At 41.2% G+C, this 18,111-nt stretch overlaps 1 long non-coding RNA gene and 1 other non-coding gene across 2 annotated transcripts; both read left to right on the top strand.

Annotated features, from left to right (window-relative positions):
- Nucleotides 1-2,458: 2,458 nt before the first annotated feature.
- On the top strand, nucleotides 2,459-3,613 carry LOC117062312. Its single transcript, XR_004428300.1, has 2 exons — nucleotides 2,459-3,274; nucleotides 3,357-3,613. It is a non-coding gene; the product is annotated as an uncharacterized LOC117062312 (long non-coding RNA).
- Nucleotides 3,614-12,511: 8,898 nt separating this feature from the next.
- LOC117063180 lies at nucleotides 12,512-12,616 on the top strand. The gene has a single exon (XR_004428791.1). It is a non-coding gene; the product is annotated as a small nucleolar RNA U13 (small nucleolar RNA).
- The last annotated feature ends 5,495 nt before the right edge of the window (nucleotides 12,617-18,111 follow it).

Consider the following 18,111-nt stretch of genomic DNA (forward strand, 5'->3'; position numbering starts at 1 on the left):
ATATATTCTTTTTTTTCTTTTTTTTTTTTTGAGACAGAGTTTCATTCTTGTTGCCCAGGCTGGAGTGCAATGGCACAATCTCGGCTCACCGCAACCTCCACCTCCCGGGTTCAAGCGATTCTCCTGCCTCAGCCTCCCGACTAGCTGGGATTACAGGTGCACACCACCATGCCTGGCTAATTTTTGTATTTTTAATAGAGACAGGGTTTCTCCGTGTTGGTCAGGCTGGTCTTGAACTCCCAACCTTAGGTGATCCGCCTGCCTTGGCCTCCTAAAGTGCTGGGATTACAGGCGTGAGCCACTGCACCCAGCCAGAAATATATATATTCTTAAGGCAGAAAAGGAGATAACTCTGTCTTTATCAAAAACACTCACATAGGCATTAGGTACTTTTCTTTCATAGGACAGTCAACTAAGAATATAGTAGTGTGATTATTGCCATTTCTTATTATAGACATATTTTATGTCAATTGAGTAGGTTTACAGTTCTTTTGAAAAGAAATATGTTTGGGCCAGGCACGGTGGCTCACGCCTATAATCCCAGCACTTTGGGAGGCTGAGGCGGGTGTATCACCTGAGGTCAGGAGTTCGAGACCAGCCTGGCCAACATGGTGAAACCCCGTCTCTACTAAAAACACAAAAATTAGCCAGGTGTGGTGGCAAGTGCCTGTAATCCCAGCTACTTGGGAGGTTGAGGCAGGAGAATCACTTGAACCTGGGAGATAGAGGTTACAGTGAGCTGAGATTGTGCCATTGCATCCAGCCTGGGTGACAAGAGCAAGACTTCATCTTAAAAAAAAAAGAAAAAAAGATATATTTTTGCTTGTTAAAAGTGAATTCTATTTTTTTTTTTTCTGAGATGGAGTCTTGCTGTGTCACCCAGGCTGGAGTGCAGTGGTATGATCTCTGCTCACTGCAACCTGCACCTCCCGGGCTCAAGCGATTCTCCTGCCTCAGCCTCCCGAGTAGCTGGGGTTACAGGCATGTGCCACCACGCCCAGCTCATTTTTGTATTCTTAGTAGAGATGGGGTTTCACCATGTTGGCCAGGCTGGTCTTGAACTCGTGACCTCAGGTGATCTGCCTGCCTCGGCCTCCCAACATGTTGGGATTACAGGCGTGAGCCACCCCACCTGGCCCAAAAGTGAATTGTTTCTGAATGATCTTACTCAAGAAGCCTAGTGACGAGGACTGCATCTATGGTAGAGGTGCACTGTTCCCGGGAGAGAAGGCACTGCTGTAATCATCTCAGTTGGTGGTGTTCTGTGGAAAACAGTGTGGACTCCTGTCATGCATTGGGCAATATTTATTATTGCTTAACAAGGTGTAGAGATGAGATTGGGAATGTTTTGATTTATGTTTTCCTTCTGTGTGAGAAGAGTTTGCTAACCGCCTGACAGTATTCAAGTAACTATTTAGAAATGACTTTTTTGTCTTTATATATTACTATGGAAGAAAAATCTCAAGATAATCTATTTTGCAACTAATTGTTTTATTTCTCTCCCATTAATCTTAAACTGGAAATAGGCAGAAAGAAAAAATGGATTAAGTATTTCTTTACCTGAAACTAATTTTACTATATGCTCTGCGATTCCTAGCATAACAACTGTGAACTCATATTTTTATGTAAAAATATTTTCATTATACAGTTAGTATTTGAACTCACTAGGTTTTTAAATGTTAGACACCCAAGATGAGCATCAATATAGAACACGTATCTTTATAAATTGTTATATTCAAGGATTATTATTGCACATTGGAAGGAACTTTGTTCCTTTACATAAAAGGGTTTTTTTTTTTTTTTCTTTTCTTTTTTTTTTTTTGTAGAAACAGAGTCTCATTCTGTCACCCAGGCTAAAGTGCAGTGGCATGATCTCAGCTCACTGCAACCTCCACCTCCCGGGTTCAAGCAATTGTCTGCCTCAGCCTCTGGAGTAGCTGGGATTACAGGTGCCTGCCACCATGCCCAGCTAATTTTTGTATTTTTGGTAGAGACAGGGTTTCACCATGATAGCCAGGCTGGTCTTGTATTCTTGGCCTCAAGTGATGCACCTGCCTCGGCCTCCCAAAGTGCTAGGATTACAGGCGTGAGAAACTACATCCAGCTGAAAGGCATTTAATTTATAGTTTCCTCCCCCAGTTATCCCCAAATACAGGGGTCATGAGAGGTATGGAGAAGACAGAATAGATATTCAGTTAGAACTCTGCTCAACCTCATCTTACAACTGTTACCTTTCAGTATTGATCAGTTATTTCTATTTTTGAGATTTAAATATGAGGCATACGTTTTATTTTGTTTTCCTTTTCTTCTAAATGTTTTTCTTGCCACACCCAGGGATAGCCTCAGATTACTTTGTTTTTAAGTTCACCTTTTAGACTGATTTGCCTACCTACTCCCTCCTTCTTTCCCTTTCTCCCTCCCTCCTTCCCTTTTTCCCTTTCTTTTCTTTTCTTTCTTTCTTTTTTTTTTTTTTAAGATGGAGTCTCACTCTTGTTGCCTAGGCTGGAGTACAGTGGCACGATCTCAGCTCACTGCAACCACCACCTCCTGGGTTCAAGCGATTCTCCTGCCTCAGCCTCCTGAGTAGCTGGGACTACAGGTGCACACCACCATGCCCAGCTAATTTTTGTATTTTTACTAGAGACAAGGTTTCACCATGTTAGCCAGGCTGGTCTCAAACTCCTGACCTCGTGATCCACCCACCTCGGCCTCCCAAAGTGCTGGGATTACAGGCATGAGCCAGTGCACCTGGCCTATTATCTCTTTTTAACAAAGAATTAAGAAATGTAATATTCTCTCCCAAGATCATTTGAAGAATTGTGGCAAATTAGGAATTCGATTTTTGTCTTAATTCAAAACCTGGTATTTACCCCAGTATGCCAAATAACTTTATAAAGAATAAAACATTAATCAAGAATCACATTTTTAAAGGCATACATCTATTTTTTTGGCTAGGCATTTCAAATGTGATGTAATAAAAGATTAACACAAAAGTAATTTCTATTTATAAAATTTAAAATGGCAGGTTTTCTGTGTGACATTTGAGTCTGAGATGATTTGACTGGCATGAGGCCCATCATTGGGAGGTAAAAATTATAGCACAAAGAAAACTAAGCAGGTGCATATGAGGTATTGTCTCTTTATGCTCATCAAAAAATTATCTCCAAAAGAAAAGTTTAAAAAATGAAATGATTGTTATAAATTGCATGAAATATGTAGTGGGCTCGATTCGCAGCCCCTCCATATCTGTATCTCTATATGTAGATATAGAGATGTAGACATCACTTGTTTCTTCGTAAGTTATATATGTCTACCTCTACCTGTGTTAACATAATAAAGGTGTCATGGTACAGGAGGTAGACATATATAACTTACCTCTTCATAAGGGCTAAAATGAGAACTAAAAGTAATGAGAATTCAGTTGAATATGATTAATTATCAGGATATGTCAATTAGTTCTCTTGATGCTTACTGTGATGCAAAGTATGTGATGTATTTTAAACATTTTATAATAATTGTTCTTATGTTAACCATTAGGCAAGATTTGTATTTCTAATGCTTTTAATGTTCTTTTAAAATAATGTTTGGAAAATAAAAATATTGAAAATCCTAACATTTCTGAACACCAGTTTGCAATATAATGACTTTCCTGTCTAATCATTTTAAAACTATCAGAGCATGGCAATGATCATTTTTGCACAATGGATAACAATGTGTTGAACTGCAGAGAGCTCTTTCCCCTTAAGAGATGAAATAACTTGTTTGACTATATATATATATGTATTTTTTTTTTTTTTTTTTTTTTTTTGTAGAGACAGTGTCTCCCTGTGTTGCCCAGGTTGGTCTCCAACTCCTGGGCTCAAGCAATCCTCCCGCCTCAGCCTTCCGAATTGCTGGGAAAGAGGCATGAACCACTTACGGTGTTTGACTACATTTTGTATCATATATGCTCAGACTAACCAAGGATAGATAATGCCAAAGACTATTTACAAAACTAAGTTTCTTACTCAGTGAAAAGAGGCTAAATGAACATTTCAACAACTCATTTAAATGAGATTTACCTGGAAAAAGAAAATTTTCGAATTTTTAGTTTACCGATCAGAGTTTGGATTTAAGAATCAAAAAACATTAACATAAGCAGGAACGGGTTTCATATAGGAAACTAGATGTCTACAGAATGGTTACATAGGGCTCTATGATGAGTCTCCAGGAAAGATTCCACCATAAACATGACCAGCCGGACTAGCCAGAAATGCTACTACTTCTGCTCCAACCAAGAAGAGAGGAAGTCAGGAAGCCCACCTTGGACTTTTGACTTCAAGAACACACTGTTAAAGTTGTCCAGCAATGAGGAAGTTGCTGCCACCACTATTTCCACAAAAAACTCTCTTGACACCTTCAAAGCAAGTATCTGAACAAGACATTGCTATAGGAAAAATCTGGCACCATGCAATTGGGTAGAGAAACTAACTTTGCCTCTGGAACCCTAGCTTCAGGGGAATCTGGAAAGTGTACTAACACAAAAGTATACTCAAAGGAGATGCAGAGTTCTAATCTGCTCTGTCCACAGTGGTTCACCTTGTTAGTCAACAATTTTTTTTTTTTTTGAGATGGATTCTCACTCTGTTGCCCAGGCTGGAGTGTAGTGGTGCAGTCTTGGCTCACTGCAACCTCCACCTCCTGGGTTCAAGCGATTCTCCTGCCTCAGCCTCCTGAGTAGCTGGGATTAGAGGCATGCGCCACCGTGCCTGGCTAATTTTTGTAGCAGAGACAGGGTTTCACCATGTTGGCCAGGCTGGTCTTGAACTCCTAATCTCAGGTGATCCATCTGCCTCAGCTTCCCAAAGTGCTGTGATTACAGGCATGAGCCACCGTGCACAGCCAGTAGTCAACATTTTTTATACATACCTCTAGCCATACTTCCAAACAACAGCAGTAGCCATACCACCATTCCCCCTCTTGAAATAATGCAGCTTCTCTTATTTAACCAAAAGTGTGTACTTTGCTAGGGGCCGCGGTAATCTTAGCACTTTGCGAGGCTGAAGTGGGAGGATCACTTGAGCCCAGGAGTTTGAGACGCACCTGGGCAACATGGCAAAACCCCGTTTCTACAGAAAAGTTACCTGAGCATGGTGGCAGGTACGTATAGTCCCAGCTACTGGGGAGGCTGAGGTGGGAGGATCGCCTGAGTGAATCTAGGAGGCCTGAGCTTCAGTGAACCCTGCAGAGTGAGATCCTGTCACAGAACAGAACAAAACAAGAAATGTGTACTCTCCTCCAGAGGGAAGATGCTAAGTCTGATCAGTCTCTGGGTTTCTCAGTCATGTTCATTATTCTTCTAGTTCAGTCAAAAATCTCTACGTGATGCTCTGTAACCTAAGGACTAAATTATAAAACTTACCACCAACAAACAAATGTAATCATCAAGGGAAAACAGAGTACAAAGAAGAAATTGGTTGAAAGGTTTCATAGACACACACACACACAGACACACACACACCCTAGGATAAAGAAGAAATGGGGATTAGTACAGACTTTGCTTGATTCCATTGGTCAGGAAGCTGTGATTGGGATTTTATAATGTCTTCCACTTCCCGTTTCCTATCCCTTTGCCATTAGCTAGCTTATCATATAGTCTGAGAAAGTAAGTTTTATCAAATAGCAGAGGGAATGAAATACTAAGAGAACAAAATTTATAAAACATAATGTAGGATTACAGAAATAACTGGATAAATGGAAATGCTTAATATCATATATAAAAGACAAATCTTTGAATTAAAAAACAACATGAAGGCCAGGCGCGGTGGCTCGCGCCTGTAATCCCAGCACTTTGGGAGGCCGAGGTGAGCAGATCACTTGAGGTCAGGAGTTCAAGACCAGTCTGACCAACATGGTGAAACCCCATCTCTACCACAAATACAAAAATTAGCCGGGCATGGTGGCAGGTGCCTGTAATGCCAGCTACTCGGGAGGCTGAAGCAGAAGAATTGCTTGAACCTGGGAGGCAGAGGTTGCAGTGAGCCAAGATCACGCCACTGCCCTCCAGTCTGGGTGACAGAGCGAGACTGCGTCTCAAAAAAAAATAAAAAATAAATAAAAACAACATGAAAATATATGTAATATTTGCTACTTGGAATAGAGAAACACGAACTGGAGTAAAAATTAAGATACAGACAAAAGTAGATAAGTCTTCATGAACAAAAAATGATGGTGACAATATTAATATCAAAGAACGGAAAGCAAAACCACATTCTAGAAGATAACTAATACTGATTGATAAGAGGAACAACCAAAAACTAAAGCAATAAGTTTCATTCATTCAGCTGATATTTGTTGAATACTATGTACCAGCTTGAGATACATGGGTGAACACAATAATGAAGTTTCTACCCCTATAACACATTATACTGCAGATGAAAAATATGTAATTTTCAACACAGGATCCCACAGTAATCCATGGGGGATATGTCCCAAGACCCCTCGTGGATACCTGAAACCTGGGATAGTGCCAAACCTGAAATATTCCATACTTTTTCCTTTACACACATACCAGTGATAAAGCCTAATTTATAAGGCATGGTAAGAGATTAACAATAATGAATAATATTGTAATAAAAGTTATGTGAATGTGGTCTCTGTCGAAATATACTACAGGAGACTGAAACCAAGGATAAGGGGGGACTACGGTAGTGATACGTTGTATGCAAATGATAAAATAGTAAAAGCAGAGAAAGTATGGGGGCAGTGGGGATGTGATTTTGACACAGGGAAACTAGAGATAGTCTTTCTTAGGAGATATTTGAGCAGCATCTTGAATGAAGTCTAAGGGATTGAGCCAGGAACATAGTTGGGACAAGAGCTTTCCAAGTTCCAGGAGTAGCCACTAAAGGCCCAAAACAGGCATATGTTTGGCATGTTCAAGAAAATCGGAGTTGGGGTGCGGTGGCTCATACCTGTAATCCCAGCACTTTGGGAGGCCAAGGCGGGCAGATCATTTGAGATCAGGAGTTTAAGACCAGCCTCGCCAACGTGGCGAAACCCCGTCTCTACTGAAAATACACAAATTAGCCAGGCGTCGTGGTGTATGCCTGTAGTCCCAGCTCCTTGGGAAGTTGAGGCAGGAGAGTCCCTTGAACCCGGGAGGAGAGGATGGCAGTGAGCCGAGATCACACCACTGCACTCCAGCCTGGGTGATGGAGTGAGACTCTGTCTCAAGAAAAAAAAAAAAAAAAAAAAAGTTTGACAGAGAGAATGGCAGGAAATGAGGTAGCCAGGAACCAGATCATATAGGCTCTTTGCAGAACTTGACAAGTGTTTTAGATTTTTATTCCACATATGATGAAAAATCATTGCAAGGTTGAGAGCAGAGGCTTCATAAAACCAGATTTGTCAAAAACAACAAAGTGCACAAAGCAAAATCTGTTAGAACTACAAGAAGAAATGGGCAGAAACATGAGCAAAGTAGATTTTAATACCCCACTAAGTCTAGGATGGACCAAGAAGACAAGAATAATAAGAACATAGAACAGTTTACAAATATATAATTAGAAAATAGAATTAATATTGAGGTATTATACATAATTTTATATACCTCACAGCAAATAAGCTTTCTTTTACATGTTAGCAGAAATAAAGAAAACTGATTAAATTAATAGACCAAAAGAAAACGCTAAATGAAATAGAAATGCTGAGTCCCAGTGTAATAAACTAACAATGTTGTACACAATTTAAGCTCTATTTAGCTCCATTCAACTTTTGTTATTTTTGCCATTTTTAATTCTCATCTGTTTTTATTTTGAACCTGACAAGATATTACAGTTATTGTGTGGTCAATATCCTTTTTTTTTTTTTTTTGAGACAGAGTCTCACTCTGGAGTGCAGTGGCATCTCTGCTCGCTGCAACCTCCACCTCCACTTCCCTAAATTAAGCAATCCTCACACCTCAGGCTCCTGAGTAGCGGGAACTAACTGCACAGGCCACCATGTCCAGCAAATTTTTGTTGTTTTTGTTGTTGTTTTTGTAGAGGCAGAGTTTCACCGTGTTGCCCAGGCTGGTCTCAAATTCCTGGGCTCAAGTGGTCCTCCCGCCTCAGCCTCCCAAAGTGCTGGGATTATAGGTGTGAGCCGCCACACTTGGCCTATTCATTGATATTTACCCATATATTATCACATTTCTTAAAATTTTTATTTTTTATTTTTGAGACGGGTCACTTGTTGCCCAGGTTGGAGTGCAGTGGCACAATGATGGCTCAATGCAGCCTCATCCTTCTGGGCTGAAGCGATTTTCCTGCCTTAGCCTCCCAAGTAGCTGGGACTATAGGCACGCCCCACCGTGCCTGGGCTAATTATTTTTTGTTGTTTTTTTTTAGTAGAGATGGGGTCTCCCTGTGTTGCCCAGGCTGGTCTCAAACTCCTGGGCTCAAGCAATCCCATTTTGGCCTCACAAAGTGCAGAGATTACAGCCATGAGTCATCATGCTCGGCCCTTAAAATTTTTAAATAAATTTTCAATTGTTTTGATTCAGCAGGTAAGTTATTACATACTCCTTAGTGGATTCTGACTTCTGACCTCCATGGCCCCCATCTAGCTTATTTTCCTCCCTCCCTCCCTCCCTTCCTTCCTCTCTCTCTCTCTTTCTCTCTTCTTTTCAAAGAGATTAGGTCTTGCTCTGTCAGCAGACTGGGGTGCTGTGGTGCGATCTTGGCTCACTGTGGCCTTCACTTCCTGGGCTCAAGTGATCCTCCCACCTCAGCCTCCTGACTAGCAGGGACTATAGGAGTATGCCACCAGGCCTGGCTAATTTTTTTGTAGAGGCATAGTTTCTCTATGTTGCCCAGGCTGATCTTGAACTCCTGGGCTCAAGCAATCCTCCCACCTCAAGCCTTCCAAAATGCTGGGATTATAGGCATTAACCAAAGTGCCTGGCTTATATTTCTTCCTCACTATTCCTTCTTGCATCTCAGAACTTTCATTTGGTTCCGTTTCCTTCTGTCTTAATGTGTTGTTTAGAATTTCCTTTAATGTTTCTTTTCTGTTAGTGAATGATCTCTGTTTGTTTTCTGGTAACATTTTTATTTTGCCATCAATCTTAATTTTATTTTTTATTTTTATTTTTTGAGACAGGGTCTCACTCTGGCACCCTGGAATGCAGTGGTGCAATCACAGCTCACTGCAGCCTCAACCTCCCATTGCCTTCATTCTTACAAGAATTTTTTTCTGAGTAAAGACTTTGTATTTTATCTTTTAGTGTAGTAGTGTATTCCCTACTTCTTGGTTAGTGCTTCGTTAAAAAAAAAAAAAAGAAGGAAAGTATTATTCCATTGTTTTCTGACTTTCACTGTTGCTGTTACAAACTCAACTGTTTGGCCAGGCGCAGTGGCTCATGCCTGTAATCCCAGCACTTTGGGAGGCCAAGGTAGGTGAATCACCTGAGGTCAGGTGTTCGAGACCAGCCTGGCCAACGTGGTGAAACCCTGTCTCATCTAAAAATACAAAAATTAGCTGGGCGTGGTGATGGGTGCCTGTAATCTCAGTTACTTCGGAGGCTGAGGCAGGAGAATCGTTTGATCTCAGGAGGTGGAGGTGGCAGTGAGCCAAGATCGTGTCACTGCACTCCAGCCTGGGTGAAAGAGTGAGACTCCATCTCAAAAAAAAAAAAAAAAAAAAAATTTAGCTGTTTGACTGCATGCTCCTTATTTGAATACATTCTCCCTACCCCATTCCGTATCCCACCTCCTGGCTACTTTTATTATATTTTTGTCTTTGGTGTTCTACAGTTTTAATAGATGTGTATTTTTTAATTTATCTTGGGATTTGTTGGACTTCTCAAATTTATGGCTTGGTGTCTTTCATCAACTGTAGACAATTCTCAGCCATTAATCTCTTCAAATATTGCTTCTGTCCCATTCTCTCTACTCTCTCCTTAACCTTTCATTTTTTTCATCTCTCGCTTTCTTTTTTTTTCTTTGAGACGGAGTCTTGCTCTGTTGCCCGGGCTAGAGTGCAGTGGCCGGATCTCAGCTCACTGCAAGCTCCGCCTCCCGGGTTTATGCCATTCCCCTGCCTCAGCCTCCGGAGTAGCTGGGACCACAGGCGCCTGCCACCTCGCCCGGCTAGTTTTTTTGTATTTTTAGTAGAGACGGGGTTTCACCCTGTTAGCCAGGATGGTCTCGATCTCCTGACCTCGTGATCCGCCCGTCTCGGCCTCCCAAAGTGCTGGGATTACAGGCTTGAGCCACCGTGCCTGGCCTATCTCTTGCTTTCTTTGTTGTAGTTTGAATGACTTCGTCCACCCTATCTTCTAGTTCATTAAGTCTCCCTTCTTCTGAATCTATTCTGTTAACATTGATTATCAAATTATCAATTTTAATTATGATTACTATATTTTTCATTTTGAGAAATTTTCTCATGTTAAAAAAAAACCTGTTGGCCAGGTGTGGTGGCTCACACCTGTAATCCCAGCACTTTGGGAAGCCAAGGCTGACTAGCATGGTGAAACCCCATCTTTACTAAAAATGCAAAATTAGCCAGGCATGGTGGCATGCGCCTGTAATCCCAGCTACTTGGGAGGCTGAGACAGGAGAATCACTTGATCTCAGGAGGCGGAGGTTGCAGTGAGCTGGGATAGCACCACTGCACTCCAGACTGGGCAACAGAGCAAGACTCTGTCTAAAAAAAAACCCCCCAAAACAGAAAACAAAACAAAAAAACACCTGTTAGGTTATATTTTTAGAGTTTCCAGTTTCTACATATAATTAAAAGTTCAGTGGCTCACGCGTGTAATCCCAGCACTTTGGGAGGCTGAGGCCGGGTGGGTGGGTCACCTGATATCAGGAGTTTGAGAACAGCCTGACCAACATGGAGAAAAACCCCATCCCTCCTAAAAATACAAAATTAGCTGGGCATGGTGCCAAATGCCTGTAATCCCAGCTACTTGGGAGGCTGAGGCAGGAGAGTCACTTGAACCCGGGAGGCGGAGGTTGCAGTGAGCTGAGATTGCACCATTGCACTCCAGCCAGGGCAACAAGAGCAAAGCTCCATCTCAAAAAAAAAAAAAAAAGAAAGAAAAGAAAGTGCATCATTTATTTCTTAATTAGTGCAAGGATAGTTTTCTAAAATGACTGATAATCCTATTGTAATATTTGATTTTCATAAAATAGGACTTTTGTCAATTATTTTTGCTGGTAGTCCTTCATCGTGCCTTGTTTCCTTCATTCTGTGTTTACTTTTACTGTGAGTTGCTAATTTTCCTTGAAATTTTTTGGTGAAAATTTTCACCCCGGTTGATAGCACTGCCTTAAGTGAAGGTACATTTCTCCAGAAAGAACTTGCATTTGCTTCTTCTAGGTGCCTAAATGCATTACCAGTTCAGGACCACTTTAAGCTGAGCTTGGAGTTCTTTTGAACTACTTAGGTGATGTGGGTGTATAGGTTACTATCTATAAGGCACTAAGTTTGCGATTATAACCTCTAAGAGATAATTTTTTCCATTTCTCTGTTTATATCAAGGACAACTTTTCTTGAGGTTCCCTGGACATGAGGTAGAGAGGAGTGGGATGGATTTATTTCCTCTTTACCATTACCTTGAGGATGTAGCACTTTGGAGTCTTAGTTTTAAGGAAAGTGGGTCTCCTTCCAAGAAGCTTCAGTCATCAAAACTGAAGCCCAATTTCTCTAAGGTTGGCAAATACCTTCAGGGCAAAAGTGTCTACCATCCTTCACTTACCTCTTGGAATCCTCTCCTTAAGAGTCCTCTCCTCTCCCCTCCTCTGCCCTCCCCTCCCCTCTTCTACCCTCCCCTCCCCTCCTCTCTTCCCCTCCCTTCCCCTCCCCTCCCCTTTCCTTTCTCCTTCTCCTTTTCTTTCCTTTTTCCTTTCTTTTCCTTTCCTTTCTTCCCCCTCCCCTCCCCCTGCTCCCCTTCCCTTCCCTTTCTTTCCCTTCGCCTTTCCTTTTTGTTTGAGACAGATTCTCACTCTGTCACCCAGGCTGGAGTGCAGTGGTGTGATCCTGGCTCAAGTGAGCCTGCCACCTCAGCCTCTCAAGTAGTTGTTACCACAGGTGTGCGCCACCATGGCCAGCTAATTTTTCATATGTTTTGTAGAGACTGGGTTTCACCATGTTGCCTAGGCTTATATTTTTGTCTTGTAATTTTTCACTCTTTTATCAGCTCTTTGAAGTTTTTAAGACGTTTTATGTATTGGAGTATATTGTGAAGTTGAAATATTTATTGTTAACGAAATTAGAGCGTTGTTATTATCATCAACCTCTTACCCAAACTGCTCAATTTAATAATAGTAATATCATCTACATTGTGGACACTTCTTGCCTATCTTTCCAGACCTACTGTATGTATATACCCATGTATATGTAGAGAAACCTGAGAAAATAATGCAAGGTATAAAGTAAATGCTATAGGGATGTATAGGCTGCTACTGGAGTGCAAAGTAGGGAACAGTTTATTTAGAGTGAGAAAAAGGGAAGGCTTGATTAAGAAGAGAAGGGAGATGGGGAGATCCTTTTGTAGTTCGTAAGTGTGATGATTAGGTTTTCACACGCATGTTTGAGATATGCCTCCCTCAAACCTGTATTAGTCTGTTTTCACACAGCTATAAAGAACTACCTGGGACTGGATAATTTCTGAAGATGAGAGGTTTAATTGACTCAGGGTTCTGCAGGCTTAACAGGAGCATGACTGGGAGGCCTCAGGAAACTTACCATCATGGCAGAAGGGGAAGGGGAGGAAGCACCTTCTCCACGTGGTGGCAGGAGAGAGAGGAAGCGAGGAGGGAAGTGCCACACACTTTTAAACTATCAGATCTCATGAGAACTCACTCATTATCACGAGAACAGAACGAGGAAATTGCCCCCATTATCCAATCACCTCTACTGGGTCACTCCCCCAACATTGGGAATTATGATTCAACATGAGATTTTGATGGGGACACACAGCCAAACCACATCAAACCTTGTTACAACGTGGGCACATTACCCATCTGACATGAATAAATAAATAATAAAAATTAAAAGAGGGAGAAAAGGAAATTGATGTATGGAACACGCACAAAATGCCTGTACAGCATTGAGGTTAAGAATGACAGCCCACATACTGCATTTCCAGGGTTTGAATGCTGGCTTGGGTGACTCTGGACAAATTTAATTGCTCTAAGTTTCAGATTTTTGTACATAAAGTTGAAATAATAATTGTATCTTATATGATCTCTTTGCAACTTACTGAAGAAATACTTCTCACCATAAAACGTAAATGAACTGATGGATATATTCATTGGTGTGATTAATCATTCCATATTTTGTATGTGTATCAAAACATCCCATTGTACCCAATAAATTTATACAATTATGATTTGTCATCAAAAATAATTTAAAAAGAAATGCTTCTTTCTAGAGGTCATTCAAATATGCTATATTTTCTTTTTCTTTCTTTCTTTTTTTTTTTTTGAGATGGAGTTTCACTTTGTCACCCAGGCTGGAGTCCGGTGGCACCATCTCTGCTCACTGCAACCTCTGCCTCCCAGGTTCAAGCGATTCTCCTGCCTCAACCTCCCAAGTAGCTAGGATTACAGGTGTACACCACCACACCTGGTTAATTTTGTATTTTTAGTAGGGACGGGGTTCCACTATGTTGGCCAGGCTGGTCTCGAACTCCTGACTGCAAGTGATCCACCCACCTCAGCTTTCCAAAGTGCTGGGATTACAGGTGTGAGCCACTGCGCCCGGCCAATTATTTCTTTTCTTAAATTAATGTTTGTTTTTTGCTGAGGCATAGAAGTGCAATATTTTATGTAAATCAATTTTATATCTAGCCACTTGACTAAACTCTCTTATTTTTAATAATGTATCTAACACGTTTTGGGGTTATGTAGAAAAAAATGTTATCTACTTGACAGAGGGAACTGTTTTGTAATATTTTCTTTTTTTTTTTTTTGAGAAGGAGTCTCGCTCTGTCGCCCAGGCTGGAGTGCAGTGGCCAGATCTCAGCTCACTGCAAGCTCCGCCTCCTGGGTTCCTGCCATTCTCCTGCCTCAGCCTCCGGAGTAGCTGGGATTACAGGCGCCCGCCACCTCGCCCAGCTAGTTTTTTGTATTTTTTTAGTAGAGACGGGGTTTCACCGTATTAGCCAGGATGGTCTCGATCTCCTGACCTCATGATCCGCCCGTCTCGACCTCCCAAAGTGCTGGGATTACAGGCTTGAGCCACCGCGCCCGACCTTTTGTAATATTTTCTAAAAATGTCATTTACAAATAATAATGTTTTGGTTTTTGGTTGTTTTGGATTTTTTGTTTGTTTGTTTGAGACAGAGTCTTGCTCGGTTGCCCAGGCTGGAGTGCAGTGATGCAATCTCAGCTCCCTACAACCTAAGCCTCAAGTGATCCTTCCATCTCAGCTTCCCGCATAGCTGGGACTACAGGTGGGCACCTCCACACCCTCCTAATTTTTGTATTTTTTTGTAGAGATAGGGTTTCACCATGTTGCCCAGGCTGGTCTCTAACTCCTGAACTTAAAGGATCCGCCCACCTTGGCATCCCAGTGTTGGGATTACAGGTGTGAGGCACTGCATTTGGCAATAATGGTTTTGTTTCTTCCATTCTAAGCCTTACACCTCCCCCTTTTCTTGTCTTATATGGTTAGCTAGAAATTCAGTACAAGGTTGAACAGAAGTGTTAACACTAGGCCTCCATTCTGGTTGTCGATTTGAAATTTTCATCAACTCTGACAGTGTTGTAGGTTTTTGTTAGACACCCTTTATCAGGTTAAGAAGATTATCTTTTGTTCCTGGTTTATTAAGAACTTTTATTATGGCAGAGGGTTCAATTTTATTGAGTGACTTTTCTGAATCTGTTGAGATAGTCATATGATTTTTCTCATTTTGGCAATGATTTTTTTTTTTAAACACTACTAAATCAAGGCTGGGCATGGTGGCTCACACCTGTAATCCCAGCATTTTGGGAGCCTGAAGTGGGAACATGGTTTGAGCCTGAATTTGTGGCACCCTGTCTCTAAAAAAAAAAAAAAAACTAGGCATGGTGGCACTCGTATGTAGTCCCAGCTGCTCAGGAGGCTGAGGTGGGAGTATTGCTGAGCCCCAGAAGTCAAGGCTGTAGTGAGCTGTGATTGCACCACTGCACTCTTAGCTTGAGTGACAAAGTGAGACCCTGTCAAAAAAAAAAAAAAAAATACTAGGTCAATTTGCTAATATTCTAAGATTTTGCATCTGTTCATAAAGAAGTAACACTGCAATTTTCGCTTCTCGTAATTCTCTTGTCTGTTTATCCTGGTTTCATAAAATGGGTGAGAAATGTAACTTCGTGTTCTATGTTATGGAGCAATTTGTTTAAAATTGGAATTATTTTTCCCTTTAATCTTTGATAGAACACTCCTGTGAAACAATCTGTGCTGCTGTTTGCTTTGGAGGAAAATTTTTATCTTTTGATTCAATTACTACAATGGTTGTATAATTTATCTAGTTTTTAAATTATTATACTAGTATTAGTATTATTATATGTAATATAATACAGTAATATATTTTCTAAGATTTTTTTCCCATTTTACATGTATTTCAAACTTCTTGGCATAAAGTTATTCACAATATTCTATAATGTCTGTTAATTCTGTACAGAATCTGAGTTTTGCCACCTTTTTCATTCCCTTTCTTATTTTTGTATGCCTTCTCTTTTTTCTTTTTCTTTTTTTTTCTTTTTTGAGATGAAGTCTCACTCAGTTGCCTAGGCTAGAGTGTGCAGTGGCGTGATTTTGGCTCACTGCAACCTCCGCCTCCCAGGTTCAAGCAATTCTCCTGCCTCAGCCTCCCAAGTAGCTGAGATTACAGGCACACACCACCATGCCCAGCTATTTTTTGTATTTTTAGTAGAGACGGAGTTTCACCATGTTGGCCAAGCTGGTCTCGAACTCCTGACCTCAGGCGATCCACCAACCTCAGCCTCCCAAAATGCTGGGAGCCACCATGCCCAGCCCTCTTTTTTTCTTTTCTTGGCCCACCTTACCAAATATATTTATGGTGCATGTATTAGTCCATTCTTGCATTCCTATACAAAATACCTGAGGCTGGGTAATTTATAAGGAAAATAGGTTTAATTGGCTCACGATTCTGCAGGCTGTACAAGAGGAATGGCGTCAGCATCTGCTTTGCTTCTGGTGAGGCCCAAGGAAGCTTTCAATCATGGCAGAAGGCAAGTGGGGAGTTAGTGTATCACATGGAGACAGTGAGGGCAAGAGAGAGATGGGGGAGGTCCCACAAACAACCAGATCTCACATGACCTCGCAGGAACTCACTCATTACTGCCAGGATGGCACCAAGCATTCATGAGGGATCCACCTCTGTTACCCAAACATGTCCCACCAGGCCCCACCTCCAACACTGGGAATCACATGCAACATGAAAGTTGGAGGGGACACACATCCAAACCATGTTAGTGTATGACATGATGTTTCAATATATGTATTCATCGTGGAATGGCTAAATCAAACTAATGAACATACGCATTACCTCATGTACCATTTTTTTGTGGTGAGAAAACTTAACATCTACTCTCTTAGCAATTTTTGAGTATAAATACCTTGTTATTCATCATAATCACCGCGTTGTGCAATGGATCTCTTGAACTTATTCTTCCTAACTGAAATTTTGTATTCTTTGATCAGCATCCCCCAATGCCACATCACTCACTAACCCTGGTAACTACCATTCTACTCTGCTTTTCAGACTCCACATGTAAGTGATATCAGAAGGTATTTGTCTTTCTGTGCCTGGCTTATTTCACTTAACATAATGTCCTCCAGGCTCATCCATGGTGTTGCAAATAATAGGATTTTCTTCTTTTTTAAGGCTGAATAGTATTCCATTGTGTATATACACCACATTTTCTTTATCCATTCATCTGTTCAGGAATACTTAGGTTGATTCCATATCTTGGCTATTGTGAATGATGCTGCAGTAGACATAGGAGTGCAGATATCTCTTCAACATATTGATTTCATTTCCTTTGAAAATATACCCAGTAGTGGGATTGTTGGGTTATATGGTAGTTCTATTTTTAATTTTTTGAGAAACTTCCATACTGCTCTCCATAACGGCTGTACTAGTTTACCTTCCCACCAACAGTGTTCCAGGGTTCCCTCTTCTCTACATCCTTGCCTACACTTTGTTGTCTTTGGTCTTTTTGGTAAGAGCCATTCTCACAAGGATAAGGTAATATCTTATTGCGGTTTTAATTTGCCTTTTCCTAATGATTAGTGATGCTGATCTTTATTTTATTTTTGAGACGGAGTTTCGCTCTGTCGCCCAGGCTGGAGTGCAGTGGCGCGATCTCGGCTCACTGCAAGCTCTGCCTCCCGGGTTCCACGCCATTCTCCTGCCTCAGCCTCCCGAGTAGCTGGGATTACAGGCGCCCGCCACCACGCCCGGCTAATCTTTTTTGTACTTTTAGTAGAGACGGGGTTTCACCGTGTTAGCCAGGATGGTCTCGATCTCCTGACCTCATGATCCACCCATCTTGGCCTCCCAAAGTGCTGGGATTACACGCGTGAGCCACCGCGCCTGGCTGATGCTGCTTTTTTATATACCTGTTGACCATTTGTATGTTTTCTTTTGAGACATGTCTATTGAGTTCCTTTGCCCATTGAAAATCTGGTTAATTTTTTTTCTTGCCATTGAGGTGTTTGAATTCCTTATATATTTTGGATATTAACTCCTTATCAGATACATAGTTTACAAATATTTTCCTTCATTCCATAGGTTATCTTTTTCACACCGTTGATTGTTCCCTCTGCTGTGCAGAAGCTTTTTAGTTTGTTGTAATCTCATTTATCTACTTTTGCTTTTGTTGCCTATGCTTTTGGGGTCATATTCAGAACAATCATTGCCCAAATCAATGTCATGGAACTTTTCCCCTATGTTTTCCTCTAGTAGTTCCACAGTTTCAGGTCTTACATCTAAATTTTACACTATTTTCAGTTGATTGTTGTATATGGACTGAGATAAGGGCCCAGTGACATTCTTCTGCATATGGATATACTGTTTTTCAACAGTATTGAAGAGACTGTCCCTTCCCCATTGTGTGTTATTGGCATCTTTGT

This window comes from Trachypithecus francoisi, unplaced genomic scaffold, assembly GCF_009764315.1.
Source record: "Trachypithecus francoisi isolate TF-2019V2 unplaced genomic scaffold, Tfra_2.0 Lachesis_group17, whole genome shotgun sequence".
In the NCBI taxonomy this organism is placed as follows: domain Eukaryota; kingdom Metazoa; phylum Chordata; class Mammalia; order Primates; family Cercopithecidae; genus Trachypithecus; species Trachypithecus francoisi.